Consider the following 19,340-nt stretch of genomic DNA (forward strand, 5'->3'; position numbering starts at 1 on the left):
ACGTCAAGGCAGTGCAGGGAAAACAGGTTCCTCTGGAATGGACTGACACATCTGGGGGACTCTTGGAATGGTGGCACGACCCTGGAGTTCCTCTCGCCTTTCCTGTGGAGAGCGCCTCCTCTTGAGATGCGACGGGAACGCCGGGAATTCTTTCCCTACGAAACAGGGAAAGGATCCCTCATCTCGAGCTAGGAGGCGGAAACGGGGCTCCCCTGGATGTGTGCGGGACCCCACGTGCTTCCTCTCGAGTGCAGACGGGTATGTCGGGGAACTTCTTGAGTTGCAGCAAGGGTGTGAAGGACCCTTTGGAAGTTCCAGTGGTTAGATGTCATTGGCCTCGAGAAGCCTCAGCGGAAATGGGCCTCATCTCGCCTGGAGGGCAAAACCTCCTGGATTTTCTCGAATTGCGGCAGGTGCTCTCGACTTACGACGGGGACCTCAGGGACCCGCTTGGTGGCCTCAGGAAAGGCCAGTCCCCATGCGAGTTCCTCGGGGGCCTCTCGGGATTCCTCTCCCGTCGATGCCCGGGCCTAAGACCTTGTGTGGAGTCAGGGGGGGACCTGAGGATTCCTCTCCAGTGCTGACATGGATCTTGGGGTACTTCTGGAGTCTCCCCAGGGGAGTCAGTCCTCGTCTCGAATGCGGGCATGCACTTGCGCTTTCCTCCAGAGCGGTAGCAGCAGTGTCACGCAGTCCGCCGCGTGGATCAAAGGATCTATGGTTTTCCCTCGAGTCTTTCCCACGAGGCTTTCCCACGAGGCTTTCCCACAGGGCTGTCCCACGTGCACACGTGGTGGGAGTCGATCCTCGGCTTGAACGTCAAGGCAGTGCAGGGAAAACAGGTTCCTCTGGAATGGACTGACACATCTGGGGGACTCTTGGAATGGTGTCACGACCCTGGAGTTCCTCTCGCCTTTCCTGTGGAGAGCGCCTCCTCTTGAGATGCGACGGGAACGCCGGGAATTCTTTCCCTACGAAACAGGGAAAGGATCCCTCATCTCGACCTAGGAGGCGGAAACGGGGCTCCCCTGGATGTGTGCGGGACCCCACGTGCTTCCTCTCGAGTGGAGACGGGTATGTCGGGGAACTTCTTGAGTTGCAGCAAGGGTGTGAAGGACCCTTTGGAAGTTCCAGTGTTTAGACGTGATTAGCCTCGAGAAGCCTCAGCGGAAATGAGCCTCATCTCGCCTGGAGGGCAAAACCTCCTTGATTTTCTCGAGTTGCGGCAAGTGATCTCGACTTACGACGGGGACCTCAGGGACCCGCTCTGGTGGCCTCAGGAAAAGCCAGTCCCCATGCGAGTTCCTCGGGGGCCTCTCGGGATCACTCTCCCGTCGATGCCGGGGCCTAAGACCTTGTGTGGAGTCGGGGCCGGAACCTGAGGATTCCTCTCCAGTGCTGATATGGATCTTGGGGTAATTCTGGAGTCTCCCCAGGGGAGTCAGTCCTCGTCTCGAATGCGGGCATGCACTTGCGCTTTCCTCCAGAGCGGTAGCAGCAGTGTCACGCAGTCCGCCGCGTGGATCAAAGGATCTATGGTTTTCCCTCGAGTCTTTCCCACGAGGCTTTCCCACGAGGCTTTCCCACAGGGCTGTCCCACGTGCACACGTGGTGGGAGTCGATCCTCGGCTTGAACGTCAAGGCAGTGCAGGGAAAACAGGTTCCTCTGGAATGGACTGACACATCTGGGGGCTCTTGGAATGGTGGCATGACCCTGGAGTTCCTCTCGCCTTTCCTGTGGAGAGCGCCTCCTCTTGAGATGCGACGGGAACGCCGGGAATTCTTTCCCTAGGAAACAGGGAAAGGATCCCTCATCTCGAGCTAGGAGGCGGAAACGGGGCTCCCCTTGATGTGTGCGGGACACCACGTGCTTCCTCTCGAGTGCAGACTTGTATGTCGGGGAACTTCTTGAGTTGCAGAAAGGGTGTGAAGGACCCTTTGGAAGTTCCAGTGGTTAGATGTGATTGGCCTCGAGATGCCTCAGCGGAAATGGGCCTCATCTCGCCTGGAGGGCAAAACCTCCTGGATTTTCTCGAGTTGCGGCAGGTGCTCTCGACTTACGACGGGGACCTCAGGGACCCGCTTGGTGGCCTCAGGAAAGGCCAGTCCCCATGCGAGTTCCTCGGGGGCCTCTCGGGATTCCTCTCCCGTCGATGCCGGGGCCTAAGACCTTGTGTGGAGTCGGGGCCGGAACCTGAGAATTCCTCTCCAGTGCTGACATGGATCTTGGGGTACTTCTGGAGTCTCCCCAGGGGAGTCAGTTCTCGTCTCGAATGCGGGCATGCACTTGCGCTTTCCTCCAGAGCGGTAGGAGCAGTGTCACGCAGTCCGCCGCGTGGATCAAAGGATCTATGGTTTTCCCTCGAGTCTTTCCCCCGAGGCTTTCCCACGAGGCTTTCCCACAGGGCTGTCCCACGTGCACACGTGGTGGGAGTCGATCCTCGGCTTGAACGTCAAGGCAGGGCAGGGAAAACAGGTACCTCTGGAATGGACTGACACCTCTGGGGGACTCTTGGAATGGTGTCACGACCCTGGAGTTCCTCTCGCCTTTCCTGTGGAGAGCGCATCCTCTTGAGATGCGACGGGAACGCCGGGAATTCTTTCCCTACGAAACAGGGAAAGGATCCCTCACCTCGAGCTAGGGGGCGGAAACGGAGCTCCCCTGGATGTGTGCGGGACCCCACGTGCTTCCTCTCGAGTGGAGACTGGTATGTCGGGGAACTTCTTGATTTGCAGCAATGGTGTGAAGGACCCTTTGGAAGTTCCAGTGGTTAGATGTGATTGGCCTCGAGAAGCCTCAGCGGAAATGGGCCTCATCTCGCCTGGAGGGCAAAACCTCCTGGATTTTCTCGAGTTGCGGCAGGTGCTCTAGACTTATGACGGGGACCTCAGGGACCCGCTCTGGTGGCCTCAGGAAAGGCCAGTCCCCATGCGAGTTCCTCGTGGGCTTCTCGGGATTCATCTGCCCTCGATGCCGGGGCCTAAGACCTTGTGTGGAGTCGGGGCCGGAACCTGAGGATTCCTCTCCAGTGCTGACATGGATCTTGGGGTACTTCTGGAGTCTCCCCAGGGGAAACAGTCCTCGTCTCGAATGCGGGCATGCACTTGCGCTTTCCTCCAGAGCGGTAGCAGCAGTGTCACGCAGTCTGCCGCGTGGATCAAAGGATCTATGGTTTTCCCTCGAGTCTTTCCCACGAGGCTTTCACACAGGGCTGTCCCACGTGCACACGTGGTGGGAGTCGAACCTCGGCTTGAACGTCAAGGCAGTGCAGGGAAAACAGGTTCCTCTTGAATGGACTGACAAATCTGGGGGACTCTTGGAATGGTGGCACGACCCTGGAGTTCCTCTCGCCTTTCCTGTGTAGAGCGCCTCCTCTTGAGAAGCGACGGGAACGCCGGGAATTCTTTCCCTACGAAACAGGGAAAGGATCCCTCATCTCGAGCTAGGAGGCGGAAACGGGGCTCCCCTGGATGTGTGCGGGACCCACGTGCTTCCTCTCGAGTGGAGACGGGTATGTCGGGGAACTTCTTGAGTTGCAGCAAGGGTGTGAAGGACCCTTTGGAAGTTCCAGTGTTTAGACGTGATTAGCCTCGAGAAGCCTCAGCGGAAATGAGCCTCATCTCGCCTGGAGGGCAAAACCTCCTTGATTTTCTCGAGTTGCGGCAAGTGATCTCGACTTACGACGGGGACCTCAGGGACCCGCTCTGGTGGCCTCAGGAAAAGCCAGTCCCGATGCGAGTTCCTCGGGGGCCTCTCGGAATCACTCTCCCGTCGATGCCGGGGCCTAAGACCTTGTGTGGAGTCGGGGCCGGAACCTGAGGATTCCTCTCCAGTGCTGACATGGATCTTGGGGTACTTCTGGAGTCTCCCCACGGGAGTCAGTCCTCGTCTCGAATGCGGGCATGCACTTGCGCTTTCCTCCAGAGCGGTAGCAGCAGTGTCACGCAGTCCGCCGCGTGGATCAAAGGATCTATGGTTTTCCCTCGAGTCTTTCCCACGAGGCTTTCCCACGAGGCTTTCCCACAGGGCTGTCCCACGTGCACACGTGGTGGGAGTCGATCCTCGGCTTGAACGTCAAGGCAGTGCAGGGAAAACAGGTTCCTCTGGAATGGACTGACACATCTGGGGGCTCTTGGAATGGTGGCATGACCCTGGAGTTCCTCTCGCCTTTCCTGTGGAGAGCGCCTCCTCTTGAGATGCGACGGGAACGCCGGGAATTCTTTCCCTAGGAAACAGGGAAAGGATCCCTCATCTCGAGCTAGGAGGCGGAAACGGGGCTCCCCTTGATGTGTGCGGGACACCACGTGCTTCCTCTCGAGTGCAGACTTGTATGTCGGGGAACTTCTTGAGTTGCAGAAAGGGTGTGAAGGACCCTTTGGAAGTTCCAGTGGTTAGATGTGATTGGCCTCGAGATGCCTCAGCGGAAATGGGCCTCATCTCGCCTGGAGGGCAAAACCTCCTGGATTTTCTCGAGTTGCGGCAGGTGCTCTCGACTTACGACGGGGACCTCAGGGACCCGCTTGGTGGCCTCAGGAAAGGCCAGTCCCCATGCGAGTTCCTCGGGGGCCTCTCGGGATTCCTCTCCCGTCGATGCCGGGGCCTAAGACCTTGTGTGGAGTCGGGGCCGGAAACTGAGGATTCCTCTCCAGTGCTGACATGGATCTTGGGGTAGTTCTGGAGTCTCCCCAGGGGAGTCAGTCCTTGTCTCGAATGCAGGCATGCACTTGCGCTTTCCTCCAGAGCGGTAGCAGTAGTGTCACGCAGTCCGCCGCGTGGATCAAAGGATCTATGGTTTTCCCTTGAGTCTTTCCCACGAGGCTTTCCCACGAGGCTTTCCCACAGGGCTGTCCCACGTGCACACGTGGTGGGAGTCGATCCTCGGCTTGAACGTCAAGGCAGTGCAGGGAAAACAGGTTCCTCTGGAATGGAATGACACATCTGGGGGACTCTTGGAATGGTGTCACGACCCTGGAGTTCCTCTCACCTTTCCTGTGGAGAGCGCCTCCTCTTGAGATGCGACGGGAACGCCGGGAATTCTTTCCCTACGAAACAGGGAAAGGATCCCTCATCTCGAGCTAGGAGGCGGAAACGGGGCTCCCCTGGATGTGTGCGGGACACCACGTGCTTCCTCTCGAGTGGAGACGGGTATGTCGGGGAACTTCTTGAGTTGCAGCAAGGGTGTGAAGGACCGTTTGGAAGTTCCAGTGGTTAGATGTGATTGGCCTCGAGAAGCCTCAGCGGAAATGGGCCTCATCTCGCCTGGAGGGCAAAACCTCCTGGATTTTCTCGAGTTGCGGCAGGTGCTCTCGACTTACGACGGGGACTTCAGGGACCCGCTCTGGTGGCCTCAGGAAAGGCCAGTCCCCATGCGAGTTCCTCGGGGGCCTCTCGGGATTCCTCTCCCGTCGATGCCGGGGCCTAAGACCTTGTGTGGAGTCGGGGCCGGAACCTGAGGTTTCCTTCCAGTGCTGACATGGATCTTGGGGTACTTCTGGAGTCTCCCCAGGGGAGTCAGTCCTCGTCTCGAATGTGGGCATGCACTTGCGCTTTCCTCCAGAGCGGTAGTAGCAGTGTCACGCAGTCCGCCGCGTGGATCAAAGGATCTATGGTTTTCCCTCGAGTCTTTCCCACGAGGCTTTCCCACGAGGCTTTCCCACAGGGCTGTCCCACGTGCACACGTGGTGGGAGTCGATCCTCGGCTTGAACGTCAAGGCAGTGCAGGGAAAACAGGTTCCTCTGGAATGTACTGACACATCTGGGGGACTCTTGGAATGGTGTCTCGACCCTGGAGTTCCTCTCGCCTTTCCTGTGGAGAGCGCCTCCTCTTGAGATGCGACGGGAACGCCGGGAATTCTTTCCCTACGAAACAGGGAAAGGATCCCTCATCTCGAGCTAGGAGGCGAAACGGGGCTCCCCTGGATGTGTGCGGGACCCCACGTGCTTCCTTTCGAGTGGAGACGGGTATGTCGGGGAACTTCTTGAGTTGCAGCAATGGTGTGAAGGACCCTTTGGAAGTTCCACTGGTTAGATGGGATTGGCCTCGAGAAGCCTCAGCGGAAATGGGCCTCATCTCGCCTGGAGGGCAAAACCTCCTGGATTTTCTCGAGTTGTGGCAGGTGCTCTCGACTTACGACGGGGACCTCAGGGACCCGCTCTGGTGGCCTCAGGAAAGGCCAGTCCCCATGCGAGTTCCTCGGGGGCGTCTCGGGATTCCTTTCCCGTCGATGCCGGGGCCTAAGACCTTGTGTGGAGTCGGGGCCGGAACCTGAGGATTCCTCTCCAGTGCTGACATGGATCTTGGGGTACTTCTGGAGTCTCCCCAGAAGAGTCAGTCCTCGTCTCGAATGCGGGCATGCACTTGCGCTTTCCTCCAGAGCGGTAGCAGCAGTGTCACGCAGTCCTCCGCGTGGATCAAAGGATCTATGGTTTTCCCTCGAGTCTTTCCCACGAGGCTTTCCCACGAGGCTTTCCCACAGGGCTGTCCCACGTGCACACGTGGTGGGAGTCGATCCTCGGCTTGAACGTCAAGGCAGTGCAGGGAAAACAGGTTCCTCTGGAATGGACTGACACATCTGGGGGACTCTTGGAATGGTGGCACGACCCTGGAGTTCCTCTCGCCTTTCCTGTGGAGAGCGCCTCCTCTTGAGATGCGACGGGAACGCCGGGAATTCTTTCCCTACGAAACAGGGAAAGGATCCCTCATCTCGAACTAGGAGGCGGAAACGGGGCTCCCCTGGATGTGTGCGGGACACCACGTGCTTCCTCTCGAGTGGAGACGGGTATGTCGGGGAACTTCTTGAGTTGCAGCAATGGTGTGAAGGACCCTTTGGAAGTTCCAGTGGTTAGATGTGATTGGCCTCGAGAAGCCTCAGCGGAAATGGGCCTCATCTCGCCTGGAGGGCAAAACCTCCTGGATTTTCTCGAGTTGCGGCAGGTGCTCTCGACTTACGACGGGGACCTCAGGGACCCGCTCTGGTGGCCTCAGGAAAGGCCAGTCCCCATGCGAGTTCCTCGGGGGCGTCTCGGGATTCCTCTCCCGTCGATGCCGGGGCCTAAGACCTTGTGTGGAGTCGGGGCCGGAACCTGAGGATTCCTCTCCAGTGCTGACATGGATCTTGGGGTACTTCTGGAGTCTCCCCAGGGGAGTCAGTCCTCGTCTCAAATGCGGGCATGCACTTGCGCTTTCCTCCAGAGCGGTAGCAGCAGTGTCACGCAGTCCGCCGCGTGGATCAAAGGATCTATGGTTTTCCCTCGAGTCTTTCCCACGAGGCTTTCCCACGAGGCTTTCCCACAGGGCTGTCCCACGTGCACACGTGGTGGGAGTCGATCATCGGCTTGAACGTCAAGGCAGTGCAGGGAAAACAGGTTCCTCTGGAATGGACTGACACATCTGGGGGACTCTTGGAATGGTGGCACGACCCTGGAGTTCCTCTCGCCTTTCCTGTGGAGAGCGCCTCCTCTTGAGATGCGACGGGAACGCCGGGAATTCTTTCCCTACGAAACAGGGAAAGGATCCCTCATCTCGAGCTAGGAGGCGGAAACGGGGCTCCCCTGGATGTGTGCGGGACACGACGTGCTTCCTCTCGAGTGGAGACGGGTATGTCGGGGAACTTCTTGAGTTGCAGCTAGGGTGTGAAGGACCCTTTGGAAGTTCCAGTGGTTAGATGTGATTGGCCTTGAGAAGCCTCTGCGGAAATGGGCCTCATCTCGCCTGGAGGGCAAAACCTCCTGGATTTTCTCGAGTTGCGGCAGGTGCTCTCGACTTACGACGGGGACCTCAGGGACCCGCTCTGGTGGACTCAGGAAAGGCCAGTCCCCATGCGAGTTCCTCGGGGGCGTCTCGGGATTCCTCTCCCGTCGATGCCGGGGCCTAAGACCTTGTGTGGAGTCGGGGCCGGAACCTGAGGATTCCTCTCCAGTGCTGACATGGATCTTGGGGTACTTCTGGAGTCTCCCCAGGGGAGTCAGTCCTCGTCTCGAATGCGGGCATGCACTTGCGCTTTCCTCCAGAGCGGTAGGAGCAGTGTCACGCAGTCCGCCGCGTGGATCAAAGGATCTATGGTTTTCCCTAGAGTCTTTCCCCCGAGGCTTTCCCACGAGGCTTTCCCACAGGGCTGTCCCACGTGCACACGTGGTGGGAGTCGATCCTCGGCTTGAACGTCAAGGCAGGGCAGGGAAAACAGGTACCTCTGGAATGGACTGACACATCTGGGGGACTCTTGGAATGGTGTCACGACCCTGGAGTTCCTCTCGCCTTTCCTGTGGAGAGCGCATCCTCTTGAGATGCGACGGGAACGCCGGGAATTCTTTCCCTACGAAACAGGGAAAGGATCCCTCACCTCGAGCTAGGGGGCGGAAACGGAGCTCCCCTGGATGTGTGCGGGACCCCACGTGCTTCCTCTCGAGTGGAGACTGGTATGTCGGGGAACTTCTTGATTTGCAGCAATGGTGTGAAGGACCCTTTGGAAGTTCCAGTGGTTAGATGTGATTGTCCTCGAGAAGCCTGAGCGGAAATGGGCCTCATCTCGCCTGGAGGGCAAAACCTCCTGGATTTTCTCGAGTTGCGGCAGGTGCTCTAGACTTACGACGGGGACCTCAGGGACCCGCTCTGGTGGCCTCAGGAAAGGCCAGTCCCCATGCGAGTTCCTCGTGGGCTTCTCGGGATTCATCTGCCCTCGATGCCGGGGCCTAAGACCTTGTGTGGAGTCGGGGCCGGAACCTGAGGATTCCTCTCCAGTGCTGACATGGATCTTGGGGTACTTCTGGAGTCTCCCCAGGGGAAACAGTCCTCGTCTCGAATGCGGGCATGCACTTGCGCTTTCCTCCAGAGCGGTAGCAGCAGTGTCACGCAGTCTGCCGCGTGGATCAAAGGATCTATGGTTTTCCCTCGAGTCTTTCCCACGAGGCTTTCACACAGGGCTGTCCCACGTGCACACGTGGTGGGAGTCGAACCTCGGCTTGAACGTCAAGGCAGTGCAGGGAAAACAGGTTCCTCTTGAATGGACTGACAAATCTGGGGGACTCTTGGAATGGTGGCACGACCCTGGAGTTCCTCTCGCCTTTCCTGTGTAGAGCGCCTCCTCTTGAGATGCGACGGGAACGCCGGGAATTCTTTCCCTACGAAACAGGGAAAGGATCCCTCATCTCGAGCTAGGAGGCGGAAACGGGGCTCCCCTGGATGTGTGCGGGACCCACGTGCTTCCTCTCGAGTGGAGACGGGTATGTCGGGGAACTTCTTGAGTTGCAGCAAGGGTGTGAAGGACCCTTTGGAAGTTCCAGTGTTTAGACGTGATTAGCCTCGAGAAGCCTCAGCGGAAATGAGCCTCATCTCGCCTGGAGGGCAAAACCTCCTTGATTTTCTCGAGTTGCGGCAAGTGATCTCGACTTACGACGGGGACCTCAGGGACCCGCTCTGGTGGCCTCAGGAAAAGCCAGTCCCGATGCGAGTTCCTCGGGGGCCTCTCGGAATCACTCTCCCGTCGATGCCGGGGCCTAAGACCTTGTGTGGAGTCGGGGCCGGAACCTGAGGATTCCTCTCCAGTGCTGACATGGATCTTGGGGTACTTCTGGAGTCTCCCCACGGGAGTCAGTCCTCGTCTCGAATGCGGGCATGCACTTGCGCTTTCCTCCAGAGCGGTAGTAGCAGTGTCACGCAGTCCGCCGCGTGGATCAAAGGATCTATGGTTTTCCCTCGAGTCTTTCCCACGAGGCTTTCCCACGAGGCTTTCCCACAGGGCTGTCCCACGTGCACACGTGGTGGGAGTCGATCCTCGGCTTGAACGTCAAGGCAGTGCAGGGAAAACAGGTTCCTCTGGAATGGACTGACACATCTGGGGGCTCTTGGAATGGTGGCATGACCCTGGAGTTCCTCTCGCCTTTCCTGTGGAGAGCGCCTCCTCTTGAGATGCGACGGGAACGCCGGGAATTCTTTCCCTAGGAAACAGGGAAAGGATCCCTCATCTCGAGCTAGGAGGCGGAAACGGGGCTCCCCTTGATGTGTGCGGGACACCACGTGCTTCCTCTCGAGTGCAGACTTGTATGTCGGGGAACTTCTTGAGTTGCAGAAAGGGTGTGAAGGACCCTTTGGAAGTTCCAGTGGTTAGATGTGATTGGCCTCGAGATGCCTCAGCGGAAATGGGCCTCATCTCGCCTGGAGGGCAAAACCTCCTGGATTTTCTCGAGTTGCGGCAGGTGCTCTCGACTTACGACGGGGACCTCAGGGACCCGCTTGGTGGCCTCAGGAAAGGCCAGTCCCCATGCGAGTTCCTCGGGGGCGTCTCGGGATTCCTCTCCCGTCGATGCCGGGGCCTAAGACCTTGTGTGGAGTCGGGGCCGGAAACTGAGGATTCCTCTCCAGTGCTGACATGGATCTTGGGGTAGTTCTGGAGTCTCCCCAGGGGAGTCAGTCCTCGTCTCGAATGCAGGCATGCACTTGCGCTTTCCTCCAGAGCGGTAGCAGTAGTGTCACGCAGTCCGCCGCGTGGATCAAAGGATCTATGGTTTTCCCTTGAGTCTTTCCCACGAGGCTTTCCCACGAGGCTTTCCCACAGGGCTGTCCCACGTGCACACGTGGTGGGAGTCGATCCTCGGCTTGAACGTCAAGGCAGTGCAGGGAAAACAGGTTCCTCTGGAATGGAATGACACATCTGGGGGACTCTTGGAATGGTGTCACGACCCTGGAGTTCCTCTCGCCTTTCCTGTGGAGAGCGCCTCCTCTTGAGATGCGACGGGAACGCCGGGAATTCTTTCCCTACGAAACAGGGAAAGGATCCCTCATCTCGAGCTAGGAGGCGGAAACGGGGCTCCCCTGGATGTGTGCGGGACACCACGTGCTTCCTCTCGAGTGGAGACGGGTATGTCGGGGAACTTCTTGAGTTGCAGCAAGGGTGTGAAGGACCGTTTGGAAGTTCCAGTGGTTAGATGTGATTGGCCTCGAGAAGCCTCAGCGGAAATGGGCCTCATCTCGCCTGGAGGGCAAAACCTCCTGGATTTTCTCGAGTTGCGGCAGGTGCTCTCGACTTACGACGGGGACTTCAGGGACCCGCTCTGGTGGCCTCAGGAAAGGCCAGTCCCCATGCGAGTTCCTCGGGGGCCTCTCGGGATTCCTCTCCCGTCGATGCCGGGGCCTAAGACCTTGTGTGGAGTCGGGGCCGGAACCTGAGGTTTCCTTCCAGTGCTGACATGGATCTTGGGGTACTTCTGGAGTCTCCCCAGGGGAGTCAGTCCTCGTCTCGAATGTGGGCATGCACTTGCGCTTTCCTCCAGAGCGGTAGTAGCAGTGTCACGCAGTCCGCCGCGTGGATCAAAGGATCTATGGTTTTCCCTCGAGTCTTTCCCACGAGGCTTTCCCACGAGGCTTTCCCACAGGGCTGTCCCACGTGCACACGTGGTGGGAGTCGATCCTCGGCTTGAACGTCAAGGCAGTGCAGGGAAAACAGGTTCCTCTGGAATGTACTGACACATCTGGGGGACTCTTGGAATGGTGTCTCGACCCTGGAGTTCCTCTCGCCTTTCCTGTGGAGAGCGCCTCCTCTTGAGATGCGACGGGAACGCCGGGAATTCTTTCCCTACGAAACAGGGAAAGGATCCCTCATCTCGAGCTAGGAGGCGAAACGGGGCTCCCCTGGATGTGTGCGGGACCCCACGTGCTTCCTTTCGAGTGGAGACGGGTATGTCGGGGAACTTCTTGAGTTGCAGCAATGGTGTGAAGGACCCTTTGGAAGTTCCACTGGTTAGATGGGATTGGCCTCGAGAAGCCTCAGCGGAAATGGGCCTCATCTCGCCTGGAGGGCAAAACCTCCTGGATTTTCTCGAGTTGTGGCAGGTGCTCTCGACTTACGACGGGGACCTCAGGGACCCGCTCTGGTGGCCTCAGGAAAGGCCAGTCCCCATGCGAGTTCCTCGGGGGCGTCTCGGGATTCCTTTCCCGTCGATGCCGGGGCCTAAGACCTTGTGTGGAGTCGGGGCCGGAACCTGAGGATTCCTCTCCAGTGCTGACATGGATCTTGGGGTACTTCTGGAGTCTCCCCAGAAGAGTCAGTCCTCGTCTCGAATGCGGGCATGCACTTGCGCTTTCCTCCAGAGCGGTAGCAGCAGTGTCACGCAGTCCTCCGCGTGGATCAAAGGATCTATGGTTTTCCCTCGAGTCTTTCCCACGAGGCTTTCCCACGAGGCTTTCCCACAGGGCTGTCCCACGTGCACACGTGGTGGGAGTCGATCCTCGGCTTGAACGTCAAGGCAGTGCAGGGAAAACAGGTTCCTCTGGAATGGACTGACACATCTGGGGGACTCTTGGAATGGTGGCACGACCCTGGAGTTCCTCTCGCCTTTCCTGTGGAGAGCGCCTCCTCTTGAGATGCGACGGGAACGCCGGGAATTCTTTCCCTACGAAACAGGGAAAGGATCCCTCATCTCGAACTAGGAGGCGGAAACGGGGCTCCCCTGGATGTGTGCGGGACACCACGTGCTTCCTCTCGAGTGGAGACGGGTATGTCGGGGAACTTCTTGAGTTGCAGCAATGGTGTGAAGGACCCTTTGGAAGTTCCAGTGGTTAGATGTGATTGGCCTCGAGAAGCCTCAGCGGAAATGGACCTCATCTCGCCTGGAGGGCAAAACCTCCTGGATTTTCTCGAGTTGCGGCAGGTGCTCTCGACTTACGACGGGGACCTCAGGGACCCGCTCTGGTGGCCTCAGGAAAGGCCAGTCCCCATGCGAGTTCCTCGGGGGCGTCTCGGGATTCCTCTCCCGTCGATGCCGGGGCCTAAGACCTTGTGTGGAGTCGGGGCCGGAACCTGAGGATTCCTCTCCAGTGCTGACATGGATCTTGGGGTACTTCTGGAGTCTCCCCAGGGGAGTCAGTCCTCGTCTCAAATTTGGGCATGCACTTGCGCTTTCCTCCAGAGCGGTAGCAGCAGTGTCACGCAGTCCGCCGCGTGGATCAAAGGATCTATGGTTTTCCCTCGAGTCTTTCCCACGAGGCTTTCCCACGAGGCTTTCCCACAGGGCTGTCCCACGTGCACACGTGGTGGGAGTCGATCATCGGCTTGAACGTCAAGGCAGTGCAGGGAAAACAGGTTCCTCTGGAATGGACTGACACATCTGGGGGACTCTTGGAATGGTGGCACGACCCTGGAGTTCCTCTCGCCTTTCCTGTGGAGAGCGCCTCCTCTTGAGATGCGACGGGAACGCCGGGAATTCTTTCCCTACGAAACAGGGAAAGGATCCCTCATCTCGAGCTAGGAGGCGGAAACGGGGCTCCCCTGGATGTGTGCGGGACACGACGTGCTTCCTCTCGAGTGGAGACGGGTATGTCGGGGAACTTCTTGAGTTGCAGCTAGGGTGTGAAGGACCCTTTGGAAGTTCCAGTGGTTAGATGTGATTGGCCTTGAGAAGCCTCAGCGGAAATGGGCCTCATCTCGCCTGGAGGGCAAAACCTCCTGGATTTTCTCGAGTTGCGGCAGGTGCTCTCGACTTACGACGGGGACCTCAGGGACCCGCTCTGGTGGCCTCAGGAAAGGCCAGTCCCCATGCGAGTTCCTCGGGGGCGTCTCGGGATTCCTCTCCCGTCGATGCCGGGGCCTAAGACCTTGTGTGGAGTCGGGGCCGGAACCTGAGGATTCCTCTCCAGTGCTGACATGGATCTTGGGGTACTTCTGGAGTCTCCCCAGGGGAGTCAGTCCTCGTCTCGAATGCGGGCATGCACTTGCGCTTTCCTCCAGAGCGGTAGCAACAGTGTCACGCAGTCCGCCGCGTGGATCAAAGGATCTATGGTTTTCCCTCGAGTCTTTCCCACGAGGCTTTCCCACGAGGCTTTCCCACAGGGCTGTCCCACGTGCACACGTGGTGGATGTCGATCCTCGGCTTGAACGTCAAGGCAGTGCAGGGAAAACAGGTTCCTCTGGAATGGACTGACACATCTTGGGGACTCTTGGAATGGTGTCTCGACCCTGGAGTTCCTCTCGCCTTTCCTGTGGAGAGCGCCTCCTCTTGAGATGCGACGGGAACGCCGGGAATTCTTTCCCTACGAAACAGGGAAAGGATCCCTCATCTCGAGCTAGGAGGCGGAAACGGGGCTCCCCTGGATGTGTGCGGGACCCCACGTGCTTCCTCTCGAGTGGAGACGGGTATGTCGGGGAACTTCTTGAGTTGCAGCAATGGTGTGAAGGACCCTTTGGAAGTTCCAGTGGTTAGATGTGATTGGCTTCGAGAAGCCTCAGCGGAAATGGGCCTCATCTCGCCTGGAGGGGAAAACCTCCTGGATTTTCTCGAGTTGCGGCAGGTGCTCTCGACTTACGACGGGGACCTCAGGGACCCGCTCTGGTGGCCTCAGGAAAGGCCAGTCCCCATGCGAGTTCCTCGGGGGCCTCTCGGGATTCCTCTCCCGTCTATGCCGGGGCCTAAGACCTTGTGTGGAGTCGGGGCCGGAACCTGAGGATTCCTCTCCAGTGCTGACATGGATCTTGGGGTACTTCTGGGGTCTCCCCAGGGGAGTCAGTCCTCGTCTCGAATGCGGGCATGCACTTGCGCTTTCCTCCAGAGCGGTAGCAGCAGTGTCACGCAGTCCGCCGCGTGGATCAAAGGATCTATGGTTTTCCCTTGAGTCTTTCCCACGAGGCTTTCCCACGAGGCTTTCCCACAGGGCTGTCCCACGTGCACACGTGGTGGGAGTCGATCCTCGGCTTGAACGTCAAGGCAGTGCAGGGAAAACAGGTTCCTCTGGAATGGAATGACATATCTGGGGGACTCTTGGAATGGTGTCACGACCCTGGAGTTCCTCTCGCCTTTCCTGTGGAGAGCGCCTCCTCTTGAGATGCGACGGGAACGCCGGGAATTCTTTCCCTACGAAACAGGGAAAGGATCCCTCATCTCGAGCTAGGAGGCGGAAACGGGGCTCCCCTGGATGTGTGCGGGACACCACGTGCTTCCTCTCGAGTGCAGACGGGTATGTCGGGGAACTTCTTGAGTTGCAGCAAGGGTGTGAAGGACCCTTTGGAAGTTCCAGTGGTTAGATGTGATTGGCCTCGAGAAGCCTCAGCGGAAATGGGCCTCATCTCGCCTGGAGGGCAAAACCTCCTGGATTTTCTCGAGTTGCGGCAGGTGCTCTCGACTTACGACGGGGACTTCAGGGACCCGCTCTGGTGGCCTCAGGAAAGGCCAGTCCCCATGCGAGTTCCTCGGGGGCCTCTCGGGATTCCTCTCCCGTCGATGCCGGGGCCTAAGACCTTGTGTGGAGTCGGGGCCGGAACCTGAGGTTTCCTCTCCAGTGCTGACATGGATCTTGGGGTACTTCTGGAGTCTCCCCAGGGGAGTCAGTCCTCGTCTCGAATGAGGGCATGCACTTGCGCTTTCCTCCAGAGCGGTAGTAGCAGTGTCACGCAGTCCGCCGCGTGGATCAAAGGATCTGTGGTTTTCCCTCGAGTCTTTCCCACGAGGCTTTCCCACGAGGCTTTCCCACAGGGCTGTCCCACGTGCACACGTGGTGGGAGTCGATCCTCGGCTTGAACGTCAAGGCAGTGCAGGGAAAACAGGTTCCTCTGGAATGGACTGACACATCTGGGGGACTCTTGGAATGGTGTCTCGACCCTGGAGTTCCTCTCGCCTTTCCTGTGGAGAGCGCCTCCTCTTGAGATGCGACGGGAACGCCCGGAATTCTTTCCCTACGAAACAGGGAAAGGATCCCTCATCTAGAGCTAGGAGGCGAAACGGGGCTCCCCTGGATGTGTGCGGGACCCCACGTGCTTCCTCTCGAGTGGAGACGGGTATGTCGGGGAACTTCTTGAGTTGCAGCAATGGTGTGAAGGACCCTTTGGAAGTTCCACTGGTTAGATGTGATTGGCCTCGAGAAGCCTCAGCGGAAATGGGCCTCATCTCGCCTGGAGGGCAAAACCTCCTGGATTTTCTCGAGTTGTGGCAGGTGCTCTCGACTTACGACGGGGACCTCAGGGAACCGCTCTGGTGGCCTCAGGAAAGGCCAGTCCCCATGCGAGTTCCTCGGGGGCGTCTCGGGATTCCTCTCTCGTCGATGCCGGGGCCTAAGACCTTGTGTGGAGTCGGGGCCGGAACCTGAGGATTCCTCTCCAGTGCTGACATGGATCTTGGGGTACTTCTGGAGTCTCCCCAGGGGAGTCAGTCCTCGTCTCGAATGCGGGCATGCACTTGCGCTTTCCTCCAGAGCGGTAGCAGCAGTGTCACGCAGTCTGCCGCGTGGATCAAAGGATCTATGGTTTTCCCTCGAGTCTTTCCCACGAGGCTTTCACACAGGGCTGTCCCACGTGCACACGTGGTGGGAGTCGAACCTCGGCTGAACGTCAAGGCAGTGCAGGGAAAACAGGTTCCTCTTGAATGGACTGACAAATCTGGGGGACTCTTGGAATGGTGGCACGACCCTGGAGTTCCTCTCGCCTTTCCTGTGTAGAGCGCCTCCTCTTGAGATGCGACGGGAACGCCGGGAATTCTTTCCCTACGAAACAGGGAAAGGATCCCTCATCTCGAGCTAGGAGGCGGAAACGGGGCTCCCCTGGATGTGTGCGGGACCCACGTGCTTCCTCTCGAGTGGAGACGGGTATGTCGGGGAACTTCTTGAGTTGCAGCAAGGGTGTGAAGGACCCTTTGGAAGTTCCAGTGTTTAGACGTGATTAGCCTCGAGAAGCCTCAGCGGAAATGAGCCTCATCTCGCCTGGAGGGCAAAACCTCCTTGATTTTCTCGAGTTGCGGCAAGTGATCTCGACTTACGACGGGGACCTCAGGGACCCGCTCTGGTGGCCTCAGGAAAAGCCAGTCCCGATGCGAGTTCCTCGGGGGCCTCTCGGAATCACTCTCCCGTCGATGCCGGGGCCTAAGACCTTGTGTGGAGTCGGGGCCGGAACCTGAGGATTCCTCTCCAGTGCTGACATGGATCTTGGGGTACTTCTGGAGTCTCCCCACGGGAGTCAGTCCTCGTCTCGAATGCGGGCATGCACTTGCGCTTTCCTCCAGAGCGGTAGCAGCAGTGTCACGCAGTCCGCCGCGTGGATCAAAGGATCTATGGTTTTCCCTCGAGTCTTTCCCACGAGGCTTTCCCACGAGGCTTTCCCACAGGGCTGTCCCACGTGCACACGTGGTGGGAGTCGATCCTCGGCTTGAACGTCAAGGCAGTGCAGGGAAAACAGGTTCCTCTGGAATGGACTGACACATCTGGGGGCTCTTGGAATGGTGGCATGACCCTGGAGTTCCTCTCGCCTTTCCTGTGGAGAGCGCCTCCTCTTGAGATGCGACGGGAACGCCGGGAATTCTTTCCCTAAGAAACAGGGAAAGGATCCCTCATCTCGAGCTAGGAGGCGGAAACGGGGCTCCCCTTGATGTGTGCGGGACACCACGTGCTTCCTCTCGAGTGCAGACTTGTATGTCGGGGAACTTCTTGAGTTGCAGAAAGGGTGTGAAGGACCCTTTGGAAGTTCCAGTGGTTAGATGTGATTGGCCTCGAGATGCCTCAGCGGAAATGGGCCTCATCTCGCCTGGAGGGCAAAACCTCCTGGATTTTCTCGAGTTGCGGCAGGTGCTCTCGACTTACGACGGGGACCTCAGGGACCCGCTTGGTGGCCTCAGGAAAGGCCAGTCCCCATGCGAGTTCCTCGGGGGCCTCTCGGGATTCCTCTCCCGTCGATGCCGGGGCCTAAGACCTTGTGTGGAGTCGGGGCCGGAAACTGAGGATTCCTCTCCAGTGCTGACATGGATCTTGGGGTAGTTCTGGAGTCTCCCCAGGGGAGTCAGTCCTCGTCTCGAATGCAGGCATGCACTTGCGCTTTCCTCCAGAGCGGTAGCAGTAGTGTCACGCAGTCCGCCGCGTGGATCAAAGGATCTATGGTTTTCCCTTGAGTCTTTCCCACGAGGCTTTCCCACGAGGCTTTCCCACAGGGCTGTCCCACGTGCACACGTGGTGGGAGTCGATCCTCGGCTTGAACGTCAAGGCAGTGCAGGGAAAACAGGTTCCTCTGGAATGGAATGACACATCTGGGGGACTCTTGGAATGGTGGCACGACCCTGGAGTTCCTCTCGCCTTTCCTGTGGAGAGCGCCTCCTCTTGAGATGCGACGGGAACGCCGGGAATTCTTTCCCTACGAAACAGGGAAAGGATCCCTCATCTCGAGCTAGGAGGCGGAAACGGGGCTCCCCTGGATGTGTGCGGGACACCACGTGCTTCCTCTCGAGTGGAGACGGGTATGTCGGGGAACTTCTTGAGTTGCAGCAAGGGTGTGAAGGACCGTTTGGAAGTTCCAGTGGTTAGATGTGATTGGCCTCGAGAAGCCTCAGCGGAAATGGGCCTCATCTCGCCTGGAGGGCAAAACCTCCTGGATTTTCTCGAGTTGCGGCAGGTGCTCTCGACTTACGACGGGGACTTCAGGGACCCGCTCTGGTGGCCTCAGGAAAGGCCAGTCCCCATGCGAGTTCCTCGGGGGCCTCTCGGGATTCCTCTCCCGTCGATGCCGGGGCCTAAGACCTTGTGTGGAGTCGGGGCCGGAACCTGAGGTTTCCTTCCAGTGCTGACATGGATCTTGGGGTACTTCTGGAGTCTCCCCAGGGGAGTCAGTCCTCGTCTCGAATGTGGGCATGCACTTGCGCTTTCCTCCAGAGCGGTAGTAGCAGTGTCACGCAGTCCGCCGCGTGGATCAAAGGATCTATGGTTTTCCCTCGAGTCTTTCCCACGAGGCTTTCCCACGAGGCTTTCCCACAGGGCTGTCCCACGTGCACACGTGGTGGGAGTCGATCCTCGGCTTGAACGTCAAGGCAGTGCAGGGAAAACAGGTTCCTCTGGAATGTACTGACACATCTGGGGGACTCTTGGAATGGTGGCACGACCCTGGAGTTCCTCTCGCCTTTCCTGTGGAGAGCGCCTCCTCTTGAGATGCGACGGGAACGCCGGGAATTCTTTCCCTACGAAACAGGGAAAGGATCCCTCATCTCGAGCTAGGAGGCGAAACGGGGCTCCCCTGGATGTGTGCGGGACCACACGTGCTTCCTTTCGAGTGGAGACGGGTATGTCGGGGAACTTCTTGAGTTGCAGCAATGGTGTGAAGGACCCTTTGGAAGTTCCCCTGGTTAGATGGGATTGGCCTCGAGAAGCCTCAGCGGAAATGGGCCTCATCTCGCCTGGAGGGCAAAACCTCCTGGATTTTCTCGAGTTGTGGCAGGTGCTCTCGACTTACGACGGGGACCTCAGGGACCCGCTCTGGTGGCCTCAGGAAAGGCCAGTCCCCATGCGAGTTCCTCGGGGGCGTCTCGGGATTCCTTTCCCGTCGATGCCGGGGCCTAAGACCTTGTGTGGAGTCGGGGCCGGAACCTGAGGATTCCTCTCCAGTGCTGA

This window comes from Ovis canadensis, chromosome 20, assembly GCF_042477335.2.
Source record: "Ovis canadensis isolate MfBH-ARS-UI-01 breed Bighorn chromosome 20, ARS-UI_OviCan_v2, whole genome shotgun sequence".
In the NCBI taxonomy this organism is placed as follows: domain Eukaryota; kingdom Metazoa; phylum Chordata; class Mammalia; order Artiodactyla; family Bovidae; genus Ovis; species Ovis canadensis.